The sequence below is a fragment of the Coregonus clupeaformis genome, chromosome 26 (assembly GCF_020615455.1).
Source record: "Coregonus clupeaformis isolate EN_2021a chromosome 26, ASM2061545v1, whole genome shotgun sequence".
Lineage (NCBI taxonomy): Eukaryota > Metazoa > Chordata > Actinopteri > Salmoniformes > Salmonidae > Coregonus > Coregonus clupeaformis.
In genome coordinates this window covers 12022264-12038347 of record NC_059217.1, presented here as the reverse complement: position 1 = coordinate 12038347, position 16084 = coordinate 12022264, and positions in this window count along the sequence as shown.

Sequence of the window (16084 nt, the reverse complement as noted above, 5' to 3'; positions counted from 1 at the left end):
AATGTGTTACAAATAATCTATAACAGTATGTCATGCTGTATAAAAAGTAACATAATTGTGGCATAAGTGTGTGACATAACCATCAATGTCAAATGTGACATAACCCACTATGTTAAATATGACTTAAACCTGTGCTTTATAAAGGGTGGCATAAGCACCGCTTAATAAAGAAACTTTGATTTTTTAGTGTAGTTGCCCTTTAATTCAGTGAGCATGCCCTGCAATGTTGTTTGGTTAGCGGATTTACTGTAGCACAGTAAGCGCACGTGATGATTATGTATTCCATATATATATATTCGCATTGTGGCCGCCAATGTAATGGGTGGAGTACAAGGCCGGCAACACTCCGTATTATTTAGAGCCCCATGAAATGACACCATATATACATACTACAGACCCTACTAAGTATTCCCTAAAAATACTTTTACAGTGGCATCCAGAATAGTTATTGCTGTAAGCCAATATGTATTCCATATACAGTGATTCGCATTGGGTGCATTTATTTGATCTTGGAAACATGTTTTAAAACCCACATTTAATACAAATTACACTTAAATATGAACAAATATGAGTCATTGTTAATGTTTAGACAATTATTTTTCTTACAGCTTATCATGAATAGATACAGGTTATTGACACTTTCCTACTATTATGTAGGGGACTTTTATTTTGAACATTTCTAAATTCCGTGACCCGGAAGTACTTTTTTAGTGTTGCTGATGAGACGCTGATCATGTGATGAGTTCGCAAATCAAATACCCACTTGTGGTTCCACTGGACAATTAAAAGCAAGTAACTTAACTTTATTTATTGTAATATAAATATTTTTTCTAGTAGTTGACTGTTGAGTTAGATTATATACTGTAGCTACCTCAATCATTATTTCAAATTATTTCGGTGACCGAAGTTTAGCTAGCTAGCAGGCGCAGCTAAATAAAAATTCCCTTAGATACAGCCACGTCTCATAGTCACGTCATGAGATTTATAAATGAAAGAGGAATATAATAAGTTTCCCATCTCCCCATTTAGTTTCTGGCGCAGCACAGAAATGCCTTATCCAGATGGTATTACAAAGACCTGCTAACTTTCTTTGTTGTTACTTTTAAGGTTAGAGCCAACATGCGGTACTTCCAGAAGACAGAGAGGCAAGAACCATTCGTCCACCAGCTCAGGTATAAGATACACTATTCACAGCCCTGTGTAATGTTCAATGTAATTGCATTGCTGGACTTTTTAAAACTTAATGTAATTGTATTGTTAAAAAATATATACAAATAAAAGGAAATGTATGGTTTAAACATGTCTTTAATGTTTATTTGTTTTAGCTGTTAGTGATAATTCCCTAATTGTTAATACATTTGTGTTTACATCATTAAGCCTTTGTGCAAGTTTTATGAATGACCAACAGTGTCTGACTTTATAGTAAGTACAGCATCATATGATACAAGGCATTTATGTATGTCTTATAAATGACAAAAGGTTATAGAGTCTTTATGGATGTGTTCTGAATGAACGAAGGTGTCTCACTTCAAACTAAGTATTACAGGATACTACGTAAAGTGTAAATATATACAGTGGGGGAAAAAAGTATTTAGTAAGCCACCAATTGTGCAAGTTCTCCCTCTTAAAAAGATGAGAGAGGCCTGTAATTTTCATCATAGGTACACGTCAACTATGACAGACAAAATGAGGGGAAAAAAATCCAGAAAATCACATTGTAGGATTTTTATTGAATTTATTTGCAAATCATGGTGGAAAATAAGTATTTGGTCAATAACAAAAGTTTCTCAATACTTTGTTATATACCCTTTGTTGGCAATGACACAGGTCAAATGTTTTCTGTAAGTCTTCACAAGGTTTTCACACACTGTTGCTGGTATTTTGGCCCATTCCTCCATGCAAAAACAAAGGGTTCATTGTACGCTGATGATTCATAGAGGATCTAGATACATTTTCTAACCTCTCTGGATTACAAAAAAATTATGACAAATGTACTATATTACGTATTGGATCACTAAAAAATAAAAAATTTACATTACCATGTAGTTTACCAATAAAATGGTCTGATGGTGATGTGTATATACTCGGAATACATATCCCAAAGGAAATAAATGATCTCACTTCAATATATTTTAATAGAAAGTTAGGAAAAATACACAAGATCTTGCTACCATGGAAAGGTAAATACCTGTCAATTTGTGGAAAAATCACCCTGATTAACTCTTTAGTATTATCCCAGTTTACCTAATTGCTTATGGTCTTGCCTACGCCTAACGAACAGTTTTTAAATTATATGAGAAAAAAATATTCAATTTTATTTGGAACAGCAAGCCAGACAAAATTAAAATGGCCTATTTATATAATGAATATGAATTCGGAGGACATAAATTATTAAATATTAAAGCATTAGACCTATCACTAAAAGCTTCAGTCATACAAAAATTATACTTAAATCCGAACTGGTTCTCAAGCAAATTAGTAAGATTGTCTCACCCAATGTTCAAGAATGGCCTTTTTCCCTTTATTCAGATTACAACCACTCATTTTCCATTATTTGAAAAGTAAGTCATCTCCCAAATATCACTCTTTCTAAAACAAGCCATAGAAAGTTGGTTGCAATTTCAATTTAATACTCCAGAAACGACAGAACAAATAATGCAACAAATATTTAATATTATTACATTCAAATATATTAATTGACAAATAAACCTTTATTTTTTGACAAAATGTTTAAAAAAGGTATAATCTTCGTAAATGATATCATCGGTAGGACTGGTGGAGTTATGTCGCACATGCAGCTAACAAAAACATATGGAAATGTCTGCTCTACCCAAAATTACAACCAAATAATTGCAGCCTTACCGCAAAAATGGAAGAGGAAAGTGGAAGGGGGAGAAAGTAAGGAACTTGTCTGTCGGCCTTGCATTAAAGAACATAATTGGTTAAGGAAAACTGTGATAAATAAAAAAGTATATCAGTTTAATTTAAGGACCAAAGGATTGACAGCCATCCCATATAGATTGCAAAATAGTTGGGAAGAGATTTTTGACGTACCGATCCCATGGCATAGTGTTTATGAACTGACACGCAAAACGAGTATGCTTTACATTAGGATTCAAAAATTTGAATCTTTCAATTTAAATTATTATATAAAATTCTTGATACCAATAGAATGTTATTTATATGGGGGATACAATCTTCCCAGCTCTGCAGATTTTGCTGTGAAGAGACAGAATCATTAGATCATTTGTTTTGGTTCTGTCCATTTGTAGCTTGTTTTTGGACACAGGTCCAGGAATGGCTAAAGGATTGCAATATTTACCTGGAGCTAACCTTGCAGATAGCATTACTGGGTGATCTGAAAAGTCATAGTCAATCGATCAATAATATAATAATACTTTTAGCAAAAATGTTTATTTTTAATTCACAATCTGTAGAAGCAATGAGTATAGAAAGGTTCAGAACTTTTGTAAAACATCACAGTACAGTTGAAATATAAATGGCAAATAGAAATCCTGTATGGATGGTGTTAAGAGATAGATGGGAAGTGTTGAATGTAGTTGAAGGATGGGACTAATAACAAATAACAACACATAATAACAAGATAACTAATAATGTAAGCATACTGTGTCCATAATATGTATACAGGTTGTATGTTGGGAGCTTTTGGGAAAGAGCACAGTTAGAAAGATATGGCATATAGAAGCAAACCGGATGGACATCATGAAAATGATCGGAGAGATTGAGAGTAGAAGTAGTTCAGGAGCAAAAACAAATCAAATATAATTATTGTAAAATTGACTGTGTCCATCAAATGTAGATAGTAAGTATAAGCTGGAAGTAGAGGCCTAAGCATTGTTGTTCACTAATTTACCCCAAGTAGGGAAAGGATGGCGGGGTTGAAAAGTAATAAAGGGGAGTATAAATATAAAAAACATGGGGGATTAGAAGTGATGCAGACAATTACATTGATGGAAGTTACATTCTATCTGCAATATTAAGCTGATCTAATCCCCCCCACACACACACAAAAAAAGGAGGCCTACAAACCTGACTCAGTTACACCAGCTCTGTCAGGAGGAATGGGCCAAAATTCACCCAACTTATTGTGGGAGGGTTGTGGAAGGCTACCTGAAATGTTTGACCCAAGTTAAACAATTTAAAGGCAATGTTACCAAATACTAATTGAGTGTATGTAAACTTCTGACCCACTGGGAATGTGATGAAAGAAAGAAAAGCTGAAATAAATCATTCTCTCCACTATTATTCTGACATTTCACATTCTTGAAATAAAGTGGTGATGCTAACTGACCTAAAACAGGGATTTTTTACTAGGATTAAATGTCAGGAATTGTGAAAAACTGAGTTTAAATGTATTTGGCTAAGGTGAATGTAAACTTCTGACTTCAACTGTATATTTCCCTTTATTACTTTCCAACCCCACCACCCTTTCCCTAATTGGAGTAAACTAGTGAACAACAACGCTTAGGCCTCTACTTCCAGCTTACATTTTATGGACACAGTACATTTTACAATAATTCTATTTTGTTTGTTTTTACTCCTGAACTTCCTCTACCCTCAATCTCTCCGATCATTTTCATGATGTCCATCCGGTTTGCTTCTATATGCCATATCTTTCTATCTGTGCTCTTTCACAAAAGCTCTCAACCTATAAACTATATACTTATTATGGGCACATTATGCTTTACATTAGTTATCTTGTTGTTATTAATTGTTGTTAGTTGTTATTAGTCCCATCCTTCAGCTCCATCCAATATTGTAATCCTTCAGCCATTCCTGGACCTGTGACCTAAAACAAGCAACAAATGGACAAAACCAAAACAAATTATCTAATGATTCTGTCTCTTCGCAGCAAAATCTGCAGAGCTGGGAAGATTGTATCCTCCATATAAATAACATTCTATTGGTAGCAAGAATTGTGCATAATAATTGAAACAGAAAAATTCCAAGTTTTGAATCATCATTTTGCATATCAGTTCATAAACACTATGGAACCGCCATGGAATCGGTACGTCAAAAAAATCTCTTCCCAACTATTTTGCAATCTATATGGGATGGCTGTCAATCCTTTGGTCCTTAAAGTAAACTGATATACTTTTTTATTTAGCACAATTTTCATTAACCAATTATGTTCTTTAATGCAGGGCTGACAGACAAGTTCCTTACTTTATCCTCCCTTCCACTTTCCTCTTCCACTTTCCTCTTCCAATTTTGCGGTAATGCTGCAATTATTTGGTTGTAATGTTTGGTAGAGCAGACATTTCCATATGTTTTTGTTAGCTGCATGTGTGACATAACTACACCAGTCCTACCTATGATATTATTTACGAAGATTATACCTTTTTCAAACATTTGTTTAAAAAAAAATGTTTTTTTTTATCAATTAGTATATTTGAGTTTAATCACAATATTTGTTGTTTTATTTGCTCTGTAGTTTCTGGAGGATTAAATTGAAATTGCAACCAACTTTCAATTACTTGTTTTAGAAATAGTGATATTTGGGAGATGATTTCCTTTTCAAATAACTGAAAGTGAGAGGTTGTAATCTGAATAAAGGGAAAAAGGACATTCTTGAACATGGGGTGAGACAATCTTACTAAGGTGCTAGAGAACCAGTTCGGATTGAAGTATAACTTTTGTATGACTGAAGCTTTTAGTGATAGGTCTAATGCTTTAATATTTAATCATTTCTGTCCTCCAAATTCATATACATTATTGAAATAGGCCCGTGTAATTTTGTCTGGCTTGCCAATCCAAATATAATGGAATATTTTTTTCTCATATAATTAAAAAAACTGTTCGCTAGGCGTAGGCAAGACCATAAGCAAATACGTAAACTGGGATAATACTAAAGAGTTAATAGGGGTGATTTTTCCAGAAATAGACAGGTATTTACCTTTCCATGGTAGCATTATTTAATATATTTTTGCTAACTTTCTATTATATTTTATTGGAGTGAAATCATTTATTTTTTAGTGATACATTACTTAATATAGTAAATTTATCATAATTTGGTTGTAATCCAGAGAGGTTATAAAATGTATCTAGATCATCTATGATGCTGTGGAGGGATTCAAGTTGTGGATTTAAAAGAAAACATGAATCATCAGCGTACAATGACACCTTTGTTTTTAAGCCCTGCATTTCTAATCCCTTGATATTATTGTTGGATCTGATTTGAATAGCTAACATTTCGATGGCCTTAATAAATAGATATGCCGATAGTGGACAACCTTGTTTTACTCCTCTTGACAGTTTAAAACTTTCTGAGAAATAGCCATGATTTACTATTTTACACCTAGGGTTACTATTCATGATTTTAAACCATTTCATAAGAGATTCTCCAAAATTGAAATGCTCCAGGCATTTATATACAAACTCCTGTCATACTTTATCCAATGCCTTTTCAAAGTCTGCTATGAATAGCAGGCCTGGTTTCCCAGATTTTTACATAGTGTTCTATTGTTTCCAGTACTTGCCTTATATTATCTCCAATGTATTGTCCATGTAAAAAACCTGTCTGATTAGAATGAATAATGTCCGACAATACCTTTTTAATTCTATGCGCTGTAGTAATAGTGAAATCAGACCTTCTTCTTGAGTGTCTGATAATCTACCATTTACATAGGAGTGGTTAAAACATGCTAATAACGGTCCTCCTAGTATATCTGTGATGAGTGTGATTAGAAGGAGTCAGGCGCAGGAGGGTAAATCACAGAATACAGAGTTTATTCCGTCGTACACAGTTGCACTGGATAGCAACCACAAAATACAGGTACAGGGGAACAATCTACTCCGGCAATACAATGTACGGGTAGCTCCAACAAAATACAGGCACAGGGGAATAATCTACCCCGGCAATACAAGGTACGAGTACCTCCACCAAGCTACACTCAACTCACATAAAACAATCACCCACAAGGACAAGGGGGCAGAGTGAACACTTATACATGGACTAATGAGGGGATATGAACCAGGTGTGTGTAATTGACAAGGCAAGACAAATTGAATGATGATATATAGAGTGGCAGTGGCTATTAAGCCAGGGATGATGAATGCCGAAGCCTGCCTGAACAAGGAGGGGAGGCAGCCTCGGCGGAAGTCGTGACAATATCAAAAAAGGTTTAGTATACTCGACTGGTATGCCATCCAACCCTGGAGTTTTCCCAGACTTAAAGTCTTTAATTGTATCCAGAAGTTCCTCCTCTGTAATTTCATCTTCACATAAGTGAAGGTGAATTTTACATAATCAATAGAAACAAATCCCTACAAATAGCTTCAGGTAGAGGAGATGGAGGTGACTTAAATGAAGACATGCTTAAAGTACTTTGCTTCCTTCTTCAAAATATAATGTGGTGAATCATGGGTGACTCCATCATTTGTAACCAGTTTCAGTAAATTATTTTTGTTAGCATTTCTATGTTGAAGATCAAAAAAGAATTTGGTGCATTTTTCCTCATATTCCATCCAGTATCCTTTATTTTTATAATATATTACACTTGGTCTTTCTTGGATAAGTTTCTCCATATCTTTTTGTTTTCCCTGTAATTTATTCTGAGCCTCTATGCTACAGTTTTTATTGTTATCTATCTGTTCTGTTAGACCTTCTATTTCCTTTGTTAGTATGGAATCTTTTGACCTAAATTGCTTTTGTTTTCAAGATGAATACTGAATTGCATGGCCTCTAAAGGCACATTTAAATGTGTCCCACATGGAAATTCAGTAAGAGTAATGTACACTGCTCAAAAAAATAAAGGGAACACTTAAACAACACAATGTAACTCCAAGTCAATCACACTTCTGTGAAATCAAACTGTCCACTTAGGAAGCAACACTGATTGACAATAAATGTCACAAGCTGTTGTGCAAATGGAATAGACAACAGGTGGAAATTATAGGCAATTAGCAAGACACCACCAATAAAGGAGTGGTTCTGCAGGTGGTGACCACAGACCACTTCTCAGTTCCTATCCTTCCTGGCTGATGTTTTGGTCACTTTTGAATGCTGGCGGTGCTTTCACTCTAGTGGTAGAATGAGACGGAGTCTACAACCCACACAAGTGGCTCAGGTAGTGCAGCTCATCCAGGATGGCACATCAATGCGAGCTGTGGCAAGAAGGTTTGCTGTGTCTGTCAGCGTAGTGTCCAGAGCATGGAGGCACTACCAGGAGACAGGCCAGTACATCAGGAGACGTGGAGGAGGCTGTAGGAGGGCAACAACCCAGCAGCAGGACCGCTACCTCCGCCTTTGTGCAAGGAGGAGCAGGAGGAGCACTGCCAGAGCCCTGCAAAATGACCTCCAGCAGGCCACAAATGTGCATGTGTCTGCTCAAACGGTCAGAAACAGACACCATGAGGGTGGTATGAGGGCCCGACGTCCACAGGTGGGGGTTGTGCTTACAGCCCAACACCGTGCAGGACATTTGGCATTTGCCAGAGAACACCAAGATTGGCAAATTCGCCACTGGCGCCCTGTGCTCTTCACAGATGAAAGCAGGTTCACACTGAGCACATGTGACAGACGTGGCAGCGTCTGGAGACGCCGTGGAGAACGTTCTGCTGCCTGCAACATCCTCCAGCATGACCTGTTTGGCGGTGGGTCAGTCATGGTGTGGGGTGGCATTTCTTTGGGGGGCCGCACAGCCCTCCATGTGCTCACCAGAGATAGCCTGACTGCCATTAGGTACCGAGAGGATATCCTCAGACCCCTTTTTAGACCATATGCTGGTGCGGTTGGCCCTGGGTTCCTCCTATTGCAAGACAATGCTAGACCTCATGTGGCTGGAGTGTGTCAGCAGTTCCTGCAAGAGGAAGGCATTGATGCTATGGACTGGCCCGCCCGTTCCCCAGACCTGAATCCAAATGAGCACATCTGGGACATCATGTCTCGCTCCATCCACCAACGCCACGTTGCACCACAGACTGTCCAGGAGTTGGCGGATGCTTTAGTCCAGGTCTGGGAGGAGATCCCTCAGGAGACCATCCGCTACCTCATCAGGAGCATGCCCAGGCGTTGTAGGGAGGTCATACATGCACGTGGATGCCACACACACTACTGAGCCTAATTTTGACTTGTTTTAAGGACATTACATCAAAGTTGGATCAGCCTGTAGTGTGGTTTTCCACTTTAATTTTGAGTGTGACTCCAAATACAGACCTCCATGGGTTGATACATTTGATTTCCATTGATCATTTTTGTGTGATTTTGTTGTCAGCACATTCAACTATGTAAAGAAAAAAAGTATTTAATAAGATTATTTCATTCATTCAGATCGAGGATGTGTTATTTTAGTGTTCCCTTTATTTTTTTGAGCAGTGTATATGCCAATTATATGATGGTCCGACCGCATTCTGTCCCCTATCAACACTTTTTAAACTTTTGGTGCCAACAAGAAGGACATAAGAAAGAAGTCAAGACGACTAGCTTGATTGAGTCTCCGCCATGGATATCTCACTAGGTCAGGATATTTAAGCCTCCATATATCTGCTAGTTCTAATGTATCCATGACATTCATGATTTCCTTAAGAGCATGAGGGTGATAGTTTGTAGTGTGATTTCCTTTACAGTCCATTGAGCTATTTAAAACTATTATAATCTCCCACCATAATAATAGAGTCTTGTATTGCTTGCAGGGTTGATAATGTATTATATATATTGTCAAAGAAGTGTGGATCATCATTATTTGGTCCGTATTAGGTTAATGAGACATATCTGTTTATGGTCCAATAACACATTTCAGTTTCTTTGCACATGGGAGAAGTATATTTCGCCCCCCCCCCCTCCCCCCAGTCCTTTTTCCGCACAACTTCATCTAGAATTGTTGAATGAGTTTCCTGTAAACAATAGATATTATATTCCTTCTCTTTGAGCCATGTAAATATTGTTCTTCTTTTGTTATTATCTGCTAAGCCATTACAATTATAACTGGGTATACTTATTTCACCACTTACCATAATGAGATACAAGATTCAAATATATTTATCATAACAGATGTTTGCAGATTTACCAATAAAAAATACCATAGTGATTGAGTGTCCATATAGCTGTACCATGATATTTGCATTGCTACTAAGTAACCCTCCAATTGTTCTCCACTATTCCCCCACTAAAGCCCCTCCCCATCCCAAGTTGGGTTGTCATCCCAGTGATCGGCACACCACCCCCATCCCCCCGGATCCCTAGGCCCCCCGAGAGGCCAGGACCCATCCTTCGAAAGCAACACACAGTGCCACCCACAAAACAGAAGCAGGTCAACCACCAAAAGCATTTCCAATGCTCTCACCTCAATATATATATAAATATATATATATATATATATATATATATATATATATATATATATATATATATATGCTATTAAAAATATATATCTATTCAAATATCTTGCATATCTTAATTTCCATCGTTATCAATTAATATGCGTAATAATGTAGGCAGTTCATGCAAAGGATTGTTACCTATAACCCGGATTGACATTGTATTACATTACATTTTTGTCAAGCAATCATTATTTTAGCAAACAAATATTGTGGTTGATCCTATATTCTCCCTAACATCCTTACCTCCTTGCAACAGTTGTGGGATAAACACACTAACACACACGCACATACTCTAACACACTCAACCCCTTTCCTCCACAATCAACCATAAACTCAGATGCTCAACGGTTGTTACATCCCAGAGCCCAACTCAAGAAAGGACCTGATTTACGAATGCATATACAGTTACAGCTGTTTGAGAAAGCATGCAAGATTGAGCAAAAACTGACAGAAATGTGAGATTTGATTAACCTATGTCAAGTCCTAGGTGATGGAGATCAGATCCACCATCTTCCTCTGAGACACAAACACTCTGGTCCCCCGTTGTAACCATTTTTCCCAAGCATCTCCGTGCAGTCAGACCTTTGATGATTTTGTGCCAATATGCCCCCTCTCTGATTGTCCGATTGTGACCCCCTCCCCATGGGTTTCTGCAGCCAGTGTTGCCAGCACTGCCACTACCTGGGTGGGGGTACCCCACCGGAATCCCCACCGGCTAGGTACAAGTTCGTCAAGGTTCTCATTAGCAGCTTTGAGAATTAATTTGTATATTATGCTCTCCCATCAGGGGACTCTGGTTTTGTAGGACCAACCCTGCCAGGCAGGTACAGAATCTTGAGGGGTGGTGCTGCTCCAATAGGTCTCTGACTGCATTAATCTTTCTGTTTTGGCTGCATATAGGCAACTTACAGCAGGACCATAAAACAGATGGGGACTTCTCTTTGGTGTATGGGTTGCTCAGGTGGGTGTCTAGGATATAGGGTTGGGGACCGTTCCATCATGATAGGACAATAAAAAAAATAGATTAGATGTATACTTTATTTTAAAATGTATATCCCTAATCTGCACAAAATCGAAAGCTCTCTCTCACAACCCCTGCTCACAGACACACGTTGGCTCTGGGATATGCAACCATTTCCTTTCTCATTCACTTAACGCCACACTTTTCTAAACACAAAAATGCACACCACCACACCTTCCATCACAATACATCCACACATACAGTGAGGGAAAAAAGTATTTGATCCCCTGCTGATTTTGTACGTTTGCCCACTGACATAGACATGATCAGTCTATAATTTTAATGGTAGGTTCATTTGAACAGTGAGAGACAGAATAACAACAAAAAAATCCAGAAAAATGCATGTCAAAAATGTTATAAATTGATTTTCATTTTAAATGAGGGAAATAAGTATTTGACCCCTCTGCAAAACATGACTTAGTACTTGGTGGCAAAACCCTTGTTGGCAATCACAGAGGTCAGACGTTTTTTGTAGTTGGCCACCAGGTTTGCACACATCTCAGGAGGGATTTTGTTCCACTCCTATTTGCAGATCTTCTCCGAGTCATTAAGGTTTCGAGGCTGACGTTTAGCAACTCGAACCTTCAGCTCCCTCCAAAGATTTTCTATGGGATTAAGGTCTGGAGACTGGCTAGGCCACTCCAGGACCTTAATGTGCTTCTTCTTGAGCCACTCCTTTGTTGCCTTGGCTGTGTGTTTTGGGTCATTGTCATGCTGGAATACCCATCCACGACCAATTTTCAATGCCCTGGCTGAGGGAAGGAGGTTCTCGCCCAAGATTTGACGGTACATGGCCCCGTCCATCGTCCCTTTGTTGCGGTGAAGTTGTCCTGTCCCCTTAGCAGAAAAACACCCCCAAAGCATAATGTTTCCACCTCCATGTTTGACGGTGGGGAGGGTGTTCTTGGGGTCATAGGCAGCATTCCTCCTCCTCCAAACACGGCGAGTTGAGTTGATGCCAAAGAGCTCGAATTTGGTCTCATCTGACCACAACACTTTCACCCAGTGTTCCTCTGAATCAATCAGATGTTAATTGGCAAACTTCAGACGGGTCTGTATACGTGCTTTCTTGAGCAGGGGGACCTTGCGGGCGCTGCAGGATTTCAGTCCTTCACGGCGTATTGTGTTACCAATTGTTTTCTTGGTGACTATGGACCCAGCTGCCTTGAGATCATTGACAAGATCCTCCCGTGTAGTTCTGGGCTGATTCCTCACCGTTCTCATGATCATTGCAACTCCACGAGGTGAGATCTTGCATGGAGCCCCAGGCCGAGGGAGATTGACAGTTATCTTGTGTTTCTTCCATTTGCGAATAATCGCACCAACTGTTGTCACCTTCTCACCAAGCTGCTTGGCGGTGGTCTTGTAGCCCATTCCAGCCTTGTGTAGGTCTATAATCTTGTCCCTGACATCCTTGGAGAGCTCTTTGGTCTTGGCCATGGTGGAGAGTTTGGAATCTGATTGATTGATTGCTTCTGTGGACAGGTGTCTTTTATACAGGTAACAAACTGAGATTAGGAGCACTCCCTTTAAGAGTGTGCTCCTAATCTCAGCTCGTTACCTGTATGAAAGACACCTGGGAGCCAGAAATCTTTCTGATTGAGAGGGGGTCAAATACTTATTTCCCTCATTAAAATGCAAATCAATTCATAAAATTTTTGACATGCGTTTTTTTGGATTTTTTTATTTTTTATTCTGTCTCTCACTGTTCAAATAAACCTACCATTAAAATTATAGACTGATAATTTCTTTGTCAAAGGGCAAACATATAAAATCAGCAGGGGATCAAATACTTTTTTCCCTCACTGTACCCACATACTGTGCCTTCTATGTCTTCTGTTTGCTATGTTTTTATCTCCACTATGTTGATTGAGTACTTGTGTTCTAATTAGTTATATTTGAAGATGTGTTATTTCACTTGTTATCCTTTCTTGTAATACCGTCTTATCCCTTTATAAAATACTATAAATGTGTTTTATTATTACAATCCCTACCATGGCTAGTATTGGGTATTCCATTATTCGACTCCTCTATTAGAACTTTCAACTGAGATTGAGATTTGATGCGCTGAAAGAAAGACGTCCTTCACAATTTCTTCGGTAACTTCTCCTTCTTTTTCTTGGATACCCGTAAGTACTAGATTTTCTCTCATCGATCTAGTCTGTATGTCTAGTAAGGCTTCTCTCAGAAAGTTGTTCTCCTTTTTAAGTTCCATAACATCTGTTTCCATCTTAGTGACTGTCCCTTTTAGCTTTTTTGTATCTTTCTCCATTGTCGCAGCTTTTTCATCACTCATTTCAAGACTCGCCTTCAACTCCTTTACATCCTTACTGACCAACTCTAGTATGCCCAGTTTGTCATTTATCGACTTTCCACGCTTACCAGTCCCAGTGGTGAAAAGCATAAATCATCTGTATCTGTCGAGGAGTCGCATTTTCTCTTGGAGATTGATTCTCCTCGTTTATCCTCCATAATGTTTGAGTGTTGCTTGTTGTTGTAATATTTGCCGATACATTTCTCCAGCCTTATGATTTGTTTTGTGTTATTATCCAGATCGAATGTTATTACCCACGAGTATATGAAGTGCTAATATTTAGTCAAACGTACTAATATTGAATATTTTGTTTTTATCTTGAGGTGATTTGCACCGCTGTGTGTTCAATACGCCATCTTGTCACGTGACCACGTCAGTTATGCCACATTTATGAACCCTCTATAAAGCATGTCATACGGTTCTAGATGCTTTGTAATACATTGATGTAGTGTTTGTGAAGGCATTATGAAGGCTTTATGAAGCCTTTATAAGCTGAACATCATTTAAAGCGGGACCAAATATGCTATATATACCCTGATCTGAATTGTATTTCCAATATAAAGATAATGTCTGTGATTTATTTCTATTGGGAAAGGTTCTTAAGAATATCAGAAGTATAATATAAGGTAGATAAAAACGTCCAGTGCAATCAGATTAGTACAACCTCACAACAAATGGACCTGTCAGAATTTCAAACAGAACATGATTAAACTGTATGGTTAAGAACATGTAGATGGGAATGGGTGGATAAGGTAGGAGGGGTGAGTTGATAAGTTGGAGGTGGATGAGGGTGCTACATTTCCATCTTGCTAGTCAGCGAGATTTTAGTAGTTCAGGTATGATGAGGAGAAAGTAGTGTAGTGTAATGGATAATAAAGTGGATTGGCTGTCACTACTATCTCTGTGTCCAAAGTGGCATAAATACTATCTATATAGTGCACTACTTCTGAATAGGGACCTGGCCCTATGGGCCTTGGTCAAAAGTAGTGCACTATACAGGGTAATAGGGTGCCATTTAGGACATACAGCCTTAAACCACAGGAAGATACAACAGCAATTCACAACACTCAGGCCCAAACAACAGATAAATCAGAGACATTGCTGTTTCTGGTCCTTTCTGTGGCCAGTCACCTTTGCTGTCTGGCCAGTACTGGCTCCATCGTTACCCACAAAACCCCTCTGCTTCATTAAGACAATCAGCTTTAATTAAGTTGCTGCTTTAAATAATTTAATTGACTTTTCCTCCAAGTGAGGATGTCCCCTCCATGCACAGACATGTTCAATGGGTGACATGTCTGGTCAGTATGCAGGCCATGGAAGAACTGGGACATTTTCAGCTTCCAGGATTGTGTACAGATTCTTGCGACATGGGGCTGTGCATTGTCATGATGGCTGCGGATGAATGGTACGACAATGGGCCTGAGGATCTCGTCACAGTATCTCTGTGCATTCAAATTGCCATCGATAAAATGTAATTGTGTTCGCTGTCCGTAGCTTATACCTGCCCATACCATAACCCCACCACCACAATGGGGCACTCTGTTCACAAAGTTGACATCAGCAACGCCATCTGCCCAGTACAGTTGAAACCGGGTTTCATCCATGAAGACCACAATTCTCCAGCGTGTCAGTGGCCATTGAAGGTGAGCTGTTTCCCACTGAAGTCAGTTACGACGCTGAACTGCAGTCAGGTCAAGACCCTGGTGAGGATGACAAGCACACAGATGAGCTTCCCTGAGACGGTTTCTGGGATCTTTTATTTCAGCTCATGAAACATGGGACCAACACTTTACATGTTGCGTTTATATTTTTGTTCAGTGTAGTTTCTATGTTTTGAGACAATACATTTGACTGTATAAAACACATATCTGTCAATATGCTTACCTTGAGCAATCAAAATATACATCACAGATGTCATGTTTCCATGGCTAACGAGGAGACTCATGATAGTGAGAGTGCATTAGTCTGTGAAAACACAGTAAGGGTGCATGGCCTCAACTCTTACAGGCCAAAACCCTACGTATTGGACATGATTACTTCCTTTTATCATGTCACCTCTTCCTATACCATAACACAACACTCTCATGTATCACATGTCACCCCCCAATCACCTCATCCCCCGAACCTCTTGTCCCCTCTACCCCGCTCCTTGTCAGCATTGCCATGGGGTCAGAGAGTAGGATGGAGATGTGCTGTTGGAATAACTTTCCCAACACTAAGAATGTTACTGGACAAGCAGAGTCTAACAAGTCTGACCCTGATTCATTTAAATTAATGCTGTGAGAGGAGAGAGAGAGTGAGTTCTGCCTCCCAGTCACAATTCCTTTTCATTTTCTGCATTGTATAAAGACAAGGAATAACTACAACAGGCATCTCAATCAACCGTTCTCTGACAACTGTGTGATTAC